Here is a 15,675-nt window from a genome sequence, read left to right as displayed (position 1 = left end):
CCACCAGGGATGAGGTTCACAACGCTCTCAATGAGTTCCAATCTAATCTAAATTCTCTAAAAGCTAGGGTAACTGAGACAGAAGATAGAATTAGTGATCTGGAGGACAAACAAATAGAGAGAAAGGATCAGGAGGAAGCCTGGAACAAACAGCTTAGAAGCCACGAAAACAGAATCAGGGAAATAAATGATGCCATGAAACGTTCCAACGTCAGAATTATTGGAATCCCTGAAGGGGAGGAGAAAGAAAGAAGTCTAGAAGATATAGTGGAACAAATTTTTCATGAAAATTTTCCCAACCTTGCGAATGGAACAAGTGTTCATGTACTAGAAGTAGAAAGGTCCCCCCCCAAGATTATAAATTCAAAAAAAACATCCAGGCACCTCATAGTAAAATTGAGGAATCATAATTGTAGATACAATCTCTTGAAAGCCGCTAGGACAAAGAACCTCCTTACATACAGAGGAAAGCCCATCAGAATAACGTCAGACCTGTCCACAGAGACCTGGCAAGCCAGAAAGGGCTGGCAAGATATATTCAGGGCACTAAATGAGAAGAACATGCAGCCAAGAATACTTTATCCAGCAAGACTGACATTCAAAATGGATGGAGAGATAAAGAGTTTCCAAGACCGGCAAGGCTTGAAAGTCTATGCAACCACCAAGCCGACACTGCAGGAAATATTAAAGGGGGTTCTATAAAAGAGGAAAAATCCTAAGAATAGCATTGAACAGAAATATAGAGACAATCGACAGAAAGAAAGACTTCAAAGATAACACAATGTCAATAAAAACGTATCTCTCAATAATCACTCTCAATGTGAATGGCCTAAATGCACCCATAAAACGACACAGGGTTGCAGATTGGATAAAACGACAGGACCCATCCATATGTTGTCTACAAGAGACCCATTTTGAACCTAAAGATACACCTAGACTGAAAGTGAAGGGATGGAGAAGCATCTTTCACGCCAATGGGCCTCAAAAGAAGGCCGGGGTAGCGATTCTCATATCAGATAAATTAGATTTTAAACTAAAGACGGTAGTCAGGGATACAGAAGGACACTACATCATTCTTAAAGGGACTATCCACCAAGATGATCTAACAATTGTAAATATCTATGCCCCCAATATGGGAGCAGCCAATTACATAAGAAAACTATTAATCAAGATAAAGAGTCATATTGATATGAATACATTAATAGTAGGAGATCTTAACACGCCTCTCTCAGAAATAGACAGATCATCGAAGCAGAAAATCAATAAAGAAATAAGAGCATTGAATGACACATTGGACCAGATGGACCTCATAGATATATACAGAACATTCCACCCTAAAACAACAGAATACTCATTCTTCTCAAGTGCACATGGAACCTTCTCCAGAATAGACCACATACTGGGTCACAAATCAGGGCTCAACCGATACCAAAAGACTGAGATGATTCCCTGCATATTCTCAGATCACAATGCTTTGAAACTGGAGCTCAATCACAAGGAAAAGTTCAGAAGGAACTCAAATACCTGGAAGCTAAAGACCACCTTGCTTAAGAATGCTTGGATCAACCAGGAGATCAAAGAAGAACTTAAACAATTTATGGAAACCAATGAGAACGAAGACACTTCACTCCAAAACCTATGGGATACAGCAAAGGCGGTCCTAAGGGGGAAATTCATAGCCATCCAAGCCTCCCTCAAAAAAATTGAAAAATCCAGAATACACCAGCTGTCTCTACACCTTAAAGAACTGGAGAATCAACAACAAATCAAACCAACTCCACACGTAAGAAGGGAAATAATCAAGATTAGAGCAGAGATCAACGAGGTAGAAACCAGAGATACAGTAGAACGTATCAACGAAACTAGAAGCTGGTTTTTTGAAAGAATCAATAAGATCGATAAACCATTGGCCACACTAATCCAAAAGAAAAGAGAGAAAGCCCAAATTAATAAAATTATGAATGAAAAGGGAGAGATCACAACTAACACCAAGGAAGTAGAAACAATCATCAGAAGCTATTATCAACAGTTATATGCCAATAAGCTAAGCAACCTAGATGAAATGGATGCATTCCTGGAAAACTATAAACTCCCAAAATTGAACCAGGAAGAAATTGACAACCTGAATAGACCGATATCTAGTAACGAGATTGAAGCAGTGATCAAAAACCTCCCAAAAAACAAGAGCCCAGGACCTGACGGATTCCCTGGGGAATTCTATCAAACTTTCAAAGAAGAAATAATACCTATTCTCCTGAAGCTGTTTCAAAAAATTGAAGCAGAAGGAAAACTTCCAGACTCTTTTTATGAAGCCACCATCACCCTGATCCCCAAACCAGGCAAAGACCCTACCAAAAAGGAGAATTTCAGACCGATATCACTGATGAATATGGATGCTAAGATTCTCAACAAGATCCTAGCAAACAGGATCCAACAGCACATTAAAAAGATTATCCACCATGACCAGGTAGGATTCATCCCTGGGTTACAAGGATGGTTCAACATTCGCAAATCAATCAATGTGATAGAACAAATCAATAAGAGAAGAGAGAAGAACCACATGATCCTCTCCATTGATGCAGAAAAAGCTTTTGACAAAATCCAGCATCCGTTCCTGATTAAAACGCTTCAAAGTATAGGGATAGAGGGAACATTCCTGAACTTCATCAAATCTATCTATGAAAAACCCACAGCAAATATCATCCTCAATGGGAAAAAGCTTGCAGCCTTCCCATTGAGATCAGGAACACGACAAGGATGCCCACTCTCACCACTCTTGTTCAACATAGTATTAGAAGTCCTAGCAACAGCAATCAGACAACAAAGAGAAATAAAAGGTATCCAAATTGGCAAGGAAGAAGTCAAACTCTCTCTCTTCGCAGATGACATGATTCTTTATATGGAAAACCCAAAAGACTCCACCTCCAAACTACTAGAACTCATACAGCAATTCAGTAATGTAGCAGGATACAAAGTCAATGTCCAGAAATCAGTGGCTTTCTTATACACTAACAATGAAAATTCAGAAAGGCAAATTAGAGAATCGATTCCATTTACTATAGCACCAAAAACCATAAGATACCTCGGAATAAACCTAACCAAAGAGGTTAAAGATCTGTACTCGAGGAACTACAGAACACTCCTAAAAGAAATTGAAGAAGACACAAAAAGATGGAAGACCATTCCATGCTCTTGGATGGGAAGAATAAACATCGTTAAAATGTCTATACTGCCCAGAGCAATCTATACTTTTAATGCCATTCCAATCAAAATTCCACCAGTATTTTTCAAAGAGCTGGAGCAAATAATACTAAAATTTGTATGGAATCAGAAGAGACCCCGAATTGCTAAGGAAATGTTGAAAAACAAAAATAAAACTGGTGGCATCACGTTACCTGATTTCAAGCTTTACTACAAAGCTGTGATCACCAAGACAGCATGGTACTGGCATAAAAACAGACACATGGACCAGTGGAACAGAGTAGAGAGCCCAGATATGGACCCTCAACTCTATGGTCAAATAATCTTTGACAAAACAGGAAAAAATATCCAGTGGAAAAAAGACAGTCTCTTCAATAAATGGTGCTGGGAAAACTGGACAGCTATATGTAGAAGAATGAAACTTGACCATTCTCTTACACCGTACACAAAGATAAACTCGAAATGGATAAAAGACCTCAACGTGAGACAGGAATCCATCAGAATCCTCGAGGAGAACATAGGGAGTAACCTCTTTGATATCAGCCATAGCAACTTCTTTCAAGATATGTCTCCAAAGGTGAAGGAAATAAAGGCAAAGATGAACTTCTGGGACTTCATCAAGATAAAAAGCTTCTGCACAGCAAAAGAAACAGTCATCAAAACAAAGAGGCAACCCACGGAATGGGAGAAGATATTTGCAAATGAAAGTACAGATAAAAGGTTGATATCCAGGATCTATAAAGAACTCCTCAAACTCAACACACACAAAACAGATAATCATATTAAAAAATGGGCAGAAGATATGAACAGACACTTCTCCAATGAAGACATACAAATGGCTACCAGACACATGAAAAAATGTTCATCATCACTAGCCATCAGGGAGATTCAAATCAAAACCACATTGAGATACCACCTTACACCAGTTAGAATGGCCAAAATTAGCAAGACAGGAAACAACGTGTGTTGGAGAGGATGTGGAGAAAGGGGAACCCTCTTACACTGTTGGTGGGAATGCAAACTGGTGCAGCCACTTTGGAGAACAGTGTGGAGATTCCTCAGGAAATTAAAAATAGAGCTTCCCTATGACCCTGCAATTGCACTGCTGGGTATTTACCCCAAAGATACAGATGTAGTGAAAAGAAGGGCCATCTGTACCCCAATGTTTATAGCAGCAATGGCCACGGTCGCCAAACTGTGGAAAGAACCAAGATGCCCTTCAACGGATGAATGGATAAGGAAGATGTGGTCCATATACACTATGGAGTATTATGCCTCCATCAGAAAGGACGAATACCCAACTTTTGTAGCAACATGGACAGGACTGGAAGAGATTATGCTGAGTGAAATAAGTCAAACAGAGAAAGTCAAGTATCATATGGTTTCACTTATTGGTGGAGCATATCAAATAATATAGAGGACAAGGGTAGATGGAGAGGAGAAGGGAGTTGAGGGAAATTGGAAGGGGAGGTGAACCATGAGAGACTATGGACTCTGAAAAACAACCTGAGGGTTTTGAAGGGGCGGGGTGGGAGGGTGGGGGAACCAGGTGGTGGGTATTAGGGAGGGCACAGATTGCATGGAGCACTGGGTGTGGTGAAAAAACAATGAATACTGTTACGCTGAAAATAAATAAAAAATTAAAAAAAAAAAAAAAAAAAAAAAAAAAAATTTTACACAAAAAAAAAAAAAAAAAAAAAAAAAAAAAAAAAAAAGAAAAATAAAATCCTTAATTTTTACTATTTTTCATGTATCCATAACACAGTTGATAACAAATCTTGACTCTACACATAGAATCAAATGCATAACATGAAATTTATAAAACTTTTGATAGCTCCCTAATGAAATTATTTCCAGATGACTCACTAAGAACGGTTTTTAGAATATTTTACTTTTTAAAAATTTATGTAAGTAGTATTTCACCATTGTATTAGAATAAAAGGATAAGAACCATATGCTCTTCTCAATACATGCACTTAAGCATGTATTGAGAAGAGCATATGTATTATTGAGAAGAGCATATTTTGTCAAAAAGCATTTGACAAAATGCTGGATCAATTCTTGATAGAAACAATCAACAAAGTAGGGATGGAAGGAACATACCTCAACATCATGAAGGCTGTATATGAAAGACCCTTAGCTAATATCCTCAATGAGGAAAAACTGACAAATTTTCCTCTTTAGTCAGGAGCAAGACAGGGGTGTCTGCTCTCACTGCTGTTGTTCAACATAGTACTGGAAGTCCTAGCTTCAGCAATCAGACAACAGAAAGAAATAAGAGGCATCCAAATTGGCAAGGAAGAATTCCATCTTTCACTCTTCACACACGACATGATACTCTATGTAGAAAACTCAAAAGACCACCAAAAAATTAACTAGAACTGATACATGAATTTAGCAAAGTTATAGGGTATAAAATCAGTGTACAGAAATATGTTGTATTCCTATATACTAATAATGAAGCAGAAAGAGAAATCAAGGAATTGATCTCTCTTAAAATTGCACCAAAGCCTATAAGATACCTGGAAATAAACCTAACGAAAGAGGTAAAACTGTGGAACACTTATGAGAGAAATTGAAGAGTACCCAAAGCAATAGAAAAACATTCCACACTGACTGGAAAAACAAATATTGTTTAAATGTCTGAACCAAAGCAATCTATACACTTAGTGCAATCCCTGTCAAAATGCCAACAGCATTTTTCACAGAGCGATAATAAATCCTAAAATTTGTATGGAACCACAAAAGACCTCAAATAGTCAAAGCAATCTTGAAAAAGAAAAGCAAAGCTTGGACACATCACAATTCTGGATTTCAGGCTGTATTACAAAGCTGTAGTCATCAAGACAGTATGGTACTGGCATAAAAACAGATACATACATCAGAGGAACAGCGTAGAAAACCCTGAAATGAACCTACAACTATGTGGCCAACTAATCTTCAACAAAGCAGGAAAGAATGTCCAATGGAAAAAAGACAGTCTCTTCAACACATGGTGTTAGGAAAACTAGACAGCCACATCCAGAAGAATGAAACTAGATCACTTTTTTATACCATACACAAAATAAATTCAAAATGGATGAAAGACCTAAATATGAAACAGGAAGCCATCAAAATCCTAGAGGAGAACACAGGCAGCAACCACTTTGACCTCAGCCAGAGCACTTCTTACTAGACATATCACCAGAGGCAAGGGAAACAAAAGCACAAATGAACTATTGGGACTTCATCAAGATAAAAAGCTGCTGTACAGTGAAGGACACAATCAACAAAACTCAAAGATAACCTAGAGAATGGGAGAAGATATTTGCAAATGACATATCTGATAAAGGGTTAGTATCCAAAACCCATAAAGAACTTATCAAATTCAACACTCAAAAAACAAATTATCTAGTCAAGAAATGGGCAGAAGACATGAATAGACACCTTTCTAAAGAAGACATCTAGATGGCTAATAGGCACATGAAAAGATGTTCAACATCATTCATCAGGGAAATACAAATCAAAACTGCAATGAGAAACCAACTCACACCTGTCAGAATGGCTAAAATTAACAATACAATAAACAGTGGGTTTTGGCAAGGATGTGGAGAAAGGGGAACCTTCTTACACTTTTGCTGGGAATGCAAGCTGGTACAGCCACTCTGGAAAACAGTGTGGAGGTTCCTCAAAAAGTTGAAAATAGAGCTACCCTATGACCCAGCAATTGCACTACTGGGTATTTACCCTTAAGATACAAATGTAGTGACCCACAGGGGCACCTGCACCACAGTGTTTATAGCAGCAGTGTCCACAATGGCCAAACTATGGAATGAACCCAGATGTCTGTTGACAGATGAATGGATAAAGAAGATGTGGTACATGTGTGTGTAATGGAATACTACTCAGCCATCAAAGGGAATGAAATCTTGCCATTTACAATGACGTGGTTGGAACTAGAGGATATTATGCCAGGCCAAGTGAGCCAATCAGAGAAAGACAATTATCATATGATCTCACTCAGATGTGGAATTTAAGAAACAAAACAGAGTATCATAGGGGAAAAGAGGAAAAAAATGATACAAAATCAAAGAAGGACATAAACCATAAGAGACTCTTAATCATTGGAAGGGGTTAGGGGTGGAGGGATAGGATAACTGGGTTATGGACATTAGGAAAGATACATGATGTAATTAGCACTGGATATTATGTAAGACTGATGAATCACTATCTCCATCTCTGAAACCAATAATACATTATATGTTAAATTTAAAAATGTTAAAAAGTGATATATACATATACAATGGAATATTGCTCAGTCATCAAAAAGAATAAAATCTTGCCACTTGCAATGATGAGGATAGAGCTAGAGTGTATAATGCCAAGCAAAATAAATTCATCAGAGAAAGGCAAATACACTCTGATTTCACTCATAAGTGGAATTTAAGAAACAAAGCAGATGATCATAGGGAAGGGGGAAAATGAGAAAGGGAAAGAAGTATCTCTTGTAAGACATGATTAATGATAGAGAACAAACAGAGTTGATGGAGGGAGGTGGGTGGGGGATGGGCTCAAAGGGTGATAGGTAATGAGGAGGGCACTTGTGATGAGCACTGGGTGTTATATGTAAATGATGAATTGCTAAATTCTATACCTGAAACCAATTTTATCATATATTAACTGGAAATCAAATAACTTGAAATCAAAAGAAAAAAATATGTAGGTGAGTTAATTGAAAATAAAGTAACACCATCTAAATGCCCTCTCAAAGATCACTAATTAACATATCCAGTGTAAATATTAAATATAAACATAAGTATTATATTTAAACTTGTATAAAATGGATCAATATGTTGTAATCAAAGTGAATGATTTAAGGGTATTCATTGTACTAAGGGTGTTTGTTCATTGTTCTCCATTTTTCAGCAGGCTTAAAAATTTTCAAATTGGTAATTCAAATCTCTAATGTGTGTACATATATGTGTGTGCATAACATCGTACATTTTCTAAAACACTTGATTGACAAATATCACAATTGGAGAAACTTTGGCACTTCCTTCAGTGCTGCTTTGGGCAAGCTCAGGGTTCCCACACTGAAAATCAAATATTTTAGTCTGCATTTCACTGAGCCTTTTCCCATAACTATCTCCACACAAGACTTGAAGAAACTCGTTTATTTATTCCTTTCCCCCATATTTGAAATAACATCCCTCAAACCTACACTCACTACCCATTTTAAAAACTGAAATGAAAATCCTGACAATGCAGAGGTGAGCTATACTATAGGACTAATTAGAATCCTTTGAATTTCAGTGAAAAAAGAGAAACTGCTATGCTGAGACAGAATTATCAGAAAATGCCTGCTCTTAAGTATATTTAAATTTGATAAGTGAAGTGGCTTTCAATATGTTGTTTAGGGATCCCATAGTAGAGCACTAATGAGCTAGTCCCTATAGCTGATTACAAGTCAGTTCTAGCAAGGGATGTAATTAAAGTCTCAGATGTTTCGATTTTCACAAATAGAAGTTTGTCCTCCCTTGGTGCCTTTTATCCATGCTCAGAGTTCTTTGCAATTATTAGCTCATTAGTCCTAGTGGATTTTCTAATTTAATTGTAAATTAGTAGACCCTACAGAGTTAAATATAAAACAAACAGAATGTTAATGGCCCATTTCATGAATATATACCAATGGTTCAACCTTTATTATCTCAACATATACATTAATAATACCACCAGTGACTCCACCTTTCCTTTAAAGCAACCACAATTTCATGTATCTCACATATCAGTAGTACACAAAATGTGTTTCAGCCTCAAAACTGCTTTCCTTTTTGGTACTTTTTTACATGCCATTTCAACATTTAGCTTTTTGTAGAATTTCTACATATATTTGTCCTAATACTTTGATATATGTATAGCAAAATTGTCTCATACATTATGGACAAATAATAGAATGTTTTCATTAAATACACTGATTTTGAGATAGCATTTGACTTACCAGGTATCTTACATTAACATTACTTCCATTAACACCTTCAATCCAGGAAGGAAATCATGGGCATTTTCAATGTTTCTAGGGCCCTGAGAAATACTTGGCCTTGTGCAGAAGTTGAAGGACTGAAAGAGAATAAAGATTTGTCATACGGATAAATGGAGACGTGAACCTTGATGTCCCTAAAATTGAGAGAAGATAAAGAACTATATTGTTGAAGGCTGAAATTTTTTCTAACTAGGTTCTGTTCATCCTCTAATTCCAACTTAACTCCTGAAAACCACCCCTTCCTTCAGTCGGTTCCAGTGCTGTCATTCCATTCCATTCCTGGTAGGCCTGCACATGACTCAAACCTGGCCAGTGTATTGCTTTCACTGGATTATGGTGATGGGTCCATCTATTAGTTTCCTGGTGGTACTTACATAGTACTACAAACTGGGTGGCTTAAACAACAGAAAGTTATTATCTTATAGTTCCAAAATCAAAGTGTCAATGGGGTTAGTTCCTTCTGGATGCTGTGACAGAGAGTCTGTTCCCTGTCAGCTTCTGGTGATTTCCAAGCATTCTGTGGCATTTCTTGGGTTTTGCTGTATCACCCCAATCTCAAACTTCATTTTTACATGGTGTTCCCCGTGTGCCTCTTTTCTAAATTTTCCTTTTTAAAAATTTTTTTTTATTTTTTTATTTTATTTTTTATTTTTTTTATTTTCCCTTTTTGTAAGGACACCAATCATACTGGATTAAAGACTCACACTACTCCCATAAGACCTAACCTTAACTAATGACATCTGCCATGACCCTATTTTCAAGTAAGGTAACGTTCACAGGTACCAGATGTTAGGACTTCAACATATGAATTTGGAGGGGCACAATCCACTCCATAAAAATCCAATATAAATGAATAAGCCATTAAGATTCAATGAGGCTCAATAAAAATTTTGTTGTGAATCTTCAAATATGCTCCCAATTCTTTTTTTTTTTTTTAAACCACATAAAAGCATGCAGGGACTGATGCTGCTGCAGTCATCCTACAACCACTGGCTGGGAGTGGGAAGTTTTCTGAAAATGAATATAACATTGTGGAAGTAGAGCCAAGAAATGAAGATAGAAATGTCTGTTTCCTTCTTACTGAACACTGAGTGAAACCATAACTGAGGTCAAATAGTCCCTTAGTTGTTCAGTTATTTGAGCTAGAATGTACCCTCCCCTAAGCCTGTCTTAGTATCACTTTCTGCTTATTGCCAAAGAAAGAAATTCATAGGGGATATGATTAAACAGTGGATTAGGGATGGGGTATCTGTGGGAACTGCAAAAAAAAGGGGGTGGTAGAATGAATAAATCCTTTCTACTTTTGTATTATTTTAGAGCAGACTCAATTTGATGAGTTCATCCATAGGAATATGTAATACCTCAAAAGCATAAGGAATTTAATCATTCTGTTCTATGAAATACTGAATCCCTTCACGCAACAGGAATGCACAAAGGCACAGTTTCCTGTAACAACAAATCTCCCAGTAAATGATCAAGCTATATGTTTCCAGATGCTGGGCCTGCATCTTCTTGGGAATAGACAAGCTAAGGGCAAGAGGAGTAGCACAGAGCTAACAGGATCAGAGGTCAAATGCAGACATTGTCAGTGACCACAAAAAGGTGGTCTTCAATCAGAGACAGTGTCTAAACAGTGGAATTAGAAACTGGTTAAGTGGCACCCGGGTGGCTCAGTCATTAGGCGTCTGCCTTCAGCTCAGGTCATGATCCTAGGGTCCTGAGGTTGAGCCCCACACCGGGCTCCCGCTCAGCAGGACCCTGCTTCTCCCTCTCCCACTCCACCTGCTTGTGTTCCCTCTCTTGCTGTCTCTCTGTCAAATAAATAAAATAAAAAAAAATACAGGTTAAGTCAAAGGAAAACTATTCTTGGGAATGGGGTGGTAACTTGACTTTCAGAATGCATACTGGTGATGATGGTGTATAAGGCAAAGTAGGCTTATCTCTGAGAAATATTTGGGAACAGTGATGAGGAGGAGCAAGGTCCATCTTCCAGAAACATGGCAGATAATAACAAGTCAAGAAAATGTGTTGTGGCAGGTTTTCTACAAGTGTCATTGACCACGAATCTTCAGACTAGTGTTGACACTCCATCACTTTACTTGTATGCCTTAGGGAACCCAAGGAGTCTGGTGTAGGAGCACCAGATAGTAGTATTATCTCTAATGGTTTTTGATAGTGAGGTGATACTAGTCATAGTGGAGACTTATACCCAAAGGCATCGTTGAGATGCTTGGTACCCCCACTCTAATTTCCATATCTTGTTCATTTTCTAAATGTGTACCATAGATTTGGGGATGAGCTAGCTTCTCACTGGTCACAGGTGAAATAGAACACAATCGCTCAGTAGAAACAGAAGTGAAAAGCCTTGGATGGGGATAAGAAATTGACAGTATGGGAGGAAGGGAGCTGCCATTATTGTACAGACTCCCAATGTACAGTCAGCAAGGAGTATAACTTCATGTTATTTTTGGCAATCCGGAAAGCTATGGGAATATTTCAATACATAAATCAGAGTATTCGGGCTTGGGAAACACACCTCTAAATGGCAGACTCACTGCAAAACAGCAGCCTCCAGGATACATGCATGACTATATTGGATGACTTTTGGTGCCTTGTCTCTGGTCTTCTTGGCCCACCTTTAATCTAGCTGTCATGTAACAAATATGTAATATTTGTTTCATACAAATATGTAATCTGAGAGTTTCATACAAATATGTAATCTGAGAGCACTTCACCTTTGCCTGCGGCATACTTTCTGTTTTGTGCTCCAGGCCTTTGACATTGTGGTGTGGGATGCTTGTGAGAATCAGAGAGCACTCACACATGGACACACTGGAGTGCCAGAGAATAAACATCTGATGAGGCAATCCTTGACTAAATGGAAATGGGAGCTTGTGCATGAATGCTTTCATTTTCTCTCCTTCCAGTGAGCAATTTTGAGGCATATTCTACATTGCTTCTCAGAAGACCCAGCATACTCTAACTCCAGTGCCAACACCAGTGACCAAAATGAGAACACATCCTTATACTAAATTTTCTTCCTTCCATGTCTCACTCTCTGATTTCTATTCCCTGGGATTACTTCCCCCCCAAATTACCTGCACTCAAGCCCTCTCAAACTCTAATTTTCGAGGGGAACCTAGGCTATCAAAATAGCCTTCTGGGTTCTTTTTTTTTAATAGCTAAAATCCCATTGTAGTTCAAGGTACTTACTTACCACTTGTAAATCTCTACATCTTTTACAGTAGAGGACACTAAAAAGAGCTGCTGATGTGTGAGTAACAACAAATCACAAATCAAAGCTGGCAACTGAGAATATCAAGCCTTGTGATTTGCGCTTATATTTAAAATTTTACTGTTTATTTTCTCTATAATGTATGTCTTGATCAGAAGCCACACAATTCTGAACTGGTACCATGGTTGCAATAGCTATGAAAGATGAAAGATACTGTGTTTGGATTGCCTACTGGGTGCTCCAGAATTTTATGTGTTCTTTGTGGACCAAATATTAAGTCAGAAAATTCAAAGTCTGAGTTTGATAATTGGCTTAATTTTTAGGTATTTATGTATTTTTATGTATTCAGTTTTTAGAGTATGTGGAAGAATTAATGAGGAAGCAGGTGATGGTAGGAGATACTTATTAAAATCTATTCTCAAATTTGGTTATACATCAGAATCACCTGGAGAAAAAAAAATTTAATACAGACTTTTGGGGTGCCTGTGTGGCTCAGTCAGTTAAGTGTCCAACTCTTTATCTCAGCTCAGGTCTTGATCTCAGGGTTGTGAGCTCAAGCCACACATTGGACTCCATGCTGGACATGGAGCATACTTAAAACAAAAACAAACAAACAAACAAACAAACAAAAAACAGATTCTACAGTTTTATCCCCAAAGGTTCTGGCTCCAAGATCTAGGCAGAGATCCTGAGATATATATCCTAGGTTTGTTTGTTTGTTTGTTTGTTTTAGTTTCAAGTTTTTATTTAAATTCCAGTTAATGTATAGTGTAATATTAGTTTCATGAAGAGAACTTAGTGGTTCATCACTTATATATAACACCCAGTGCTCATCACAACAGATGCCCTCCTTAATCCCCATCCCCCATTTCGCCCATGCCCCACCCACTTCTCATTTGGTAACCCTCAGTTTGTTCTCTATAGTTCGGAGTCTATTTCTTGGTTTCTTTCTCTCTCTTTCCTCCTTTGCTGCTTTATTTTATTTATTATATTCCACATATGAATGAAATCATGCTATTTGTCTTTCTCTGCCTGGCTTATTTCACTTAGCATTATACCCTTTAGGTCTACCCATGTTGCTGCAAACGGCAAGATTTTATTCTTTTTTATGGTTGAATAATATTCGTGTGTGTGTGTGTATCTTTACACATCTTCTTTATCCATTCCTCAGCCGATGGATGGACACATGGGGTGCTTACATAATTTACCTATTATAAATAATGCTGCAATAAACATAGGGGCACATATTTCCCTTTGAATTAGTGCTTTTGTATTCTTTGGGAAAATATCCAGTAGTTTGGTCACTGGATCACAGGGTAATTCTATTTTTAATTTTTTGAGGAACCTCCATGTTTTCCACAGTGGCTACACCAGTTTGCATTCCTACCAACAGTGCAAGAGGGTTCCTTTTTTTCCACATCCTCAACAACATTTGTTTCTTAAATTTTTTATTTTAGCCATTCTGACAGTTGGGAGTTAATATCTCATTGTGGTTTTGATTTGCATTTCCTTCATGATGAGTGGTGGTGAGCATCATTTCATGTGTCTGTTGGCCGTCTCTATGTCGTCTTAGAAGAAATGTCTGCCTATTTGGTGTTTTATTTTATTTTTTTAAATTAACACATGAATTATTTGTTTCAGGGGCACGGGTCTGTGAATTGTGTAAGACTGATGAGATATATATTCTTAAAAGCTTCCCAAGAGATTCTGATACACAGCCAAATTAGGGAAACAGTGATCTAAATAATTCATGAATTTTAAGGGAATTTGTTACCAAAAACTATAAATTTTCCTACCATAGATTTGGAAGCTTGGGCATTTTTAAAATCACATTTTCTTATTTTTAGGTGAGAAAGTCTTTATTTCTTAACTTGGAAAGGGAAGTTTAGAATTAAATTTTCAAAATAAAAGGTCTAATTTCATATGTTTTGGTATTTATGAAAAATTACCACGACAGATAATTTTTTTTACATATTTTCATTTATAGACATCTATAGGCAGACTTAATTTAAAAGAAATCTCTAGGTGTAGTGGTATATAATAGCAAGTATGTGCAGTTAATTATAAGTACTTCATTGACTGATTAACATTAATTAACTGTATAATTAAGTTATACAAAGGTAATTAAGTTGATTCTCCTTAAATATACATGTTCCAAGAGTGTTCATTAACTATTTTCAACCATAATACATTTTCTAATAGACTACCAAATGTGGATATGGTATTTTTTCTTCTTTTTAGAAACTACCTTAATAAATGAGTGTTCCTTTGTGTCCAGGTGATTCCACCTGCTTGAGATTGCTAGAAAAAAAACAGAGTTTAGGTGCTTAGTTAGAAAAAGAGTATGAGACATTTCCTTTGTTTTTGTTTGTTTGTTTTGTTCTTTAATTTTTATTTAAATTCTAGTCACACACAATATTGGCTTCAGGAGGAGAATTCAGTGATTCATCATTTACATATAATACCCAGTGCTCATCACAACTAATGCCCTCTTTAATACACAACACCCATCTAACTCATCCTCCATCTCCCTCCCTCCATCAAGCCTCACTTTGTTCTATTTTTAAGAGCCTCATATGGTTTGTTTCCCTCTCTCTTTTTTTTCCCCTTCCAATATGTTCATCCGTTTTGTTTCTTAAATTTCACATATGAGTGAAGTCATGTTATTTCTCTTTCTCTAGCTTATTTCACTTAGCAAAATATACTTTAGCTTCATCTATATCATTGCAAATGGCAAGACTTCATTCTTTTTGGTGGCTGAGTAATATAGGTTATATGTGTGTGTGTGTGTGTATATACCACTTCTTTATCCATTCATCAGTCAATGGATGTTTGGGCTCTTTCCATAGTTTGGCTATTGTTGATAATGCTGCTATAAATAGAGAGTGCATGTACCCCTTTAAATATGCATTTTTGTAGCCTTTGGGTGAATACCCAGTAGTACATTTGCTGGGTCATGGGGTAGTTCTTTTTTTTTTTTTTTTCATTTTATTTTATTTTATTTCTTTCCAGTGTTCCAGCATTCATTATTTATGCACCACACCCAGTGCTCCATGCAATAGGTACCCTCCATAATACCCACCACTAGGCTCACCCAACTCCCACCCCCCCCAAAACCCTCAGCACCAGTTTGTTTTCCCACCTACTAACAGTGCAAGAGGGCTCCCATTTTTCCACATCCTCACCAACACCCATTGTTTCTTGTGTTGTTAATTTTAGCC

Source organism: Martes martes (assembly GCF_963455335.1).
Source record: "Martes martes genome assembly, chromosome: 12".
Classification (NCBI taxonomy): Eukaryota; Metazoa; Chordata; class Mammalia; order Carnivora; family Mustelidae; genus Martes; species Martes martes.
The sequence above is the reverse complement of the archived record's forward strand: the minus strand, read 5'-3'. Positions refer to the sequence as shown.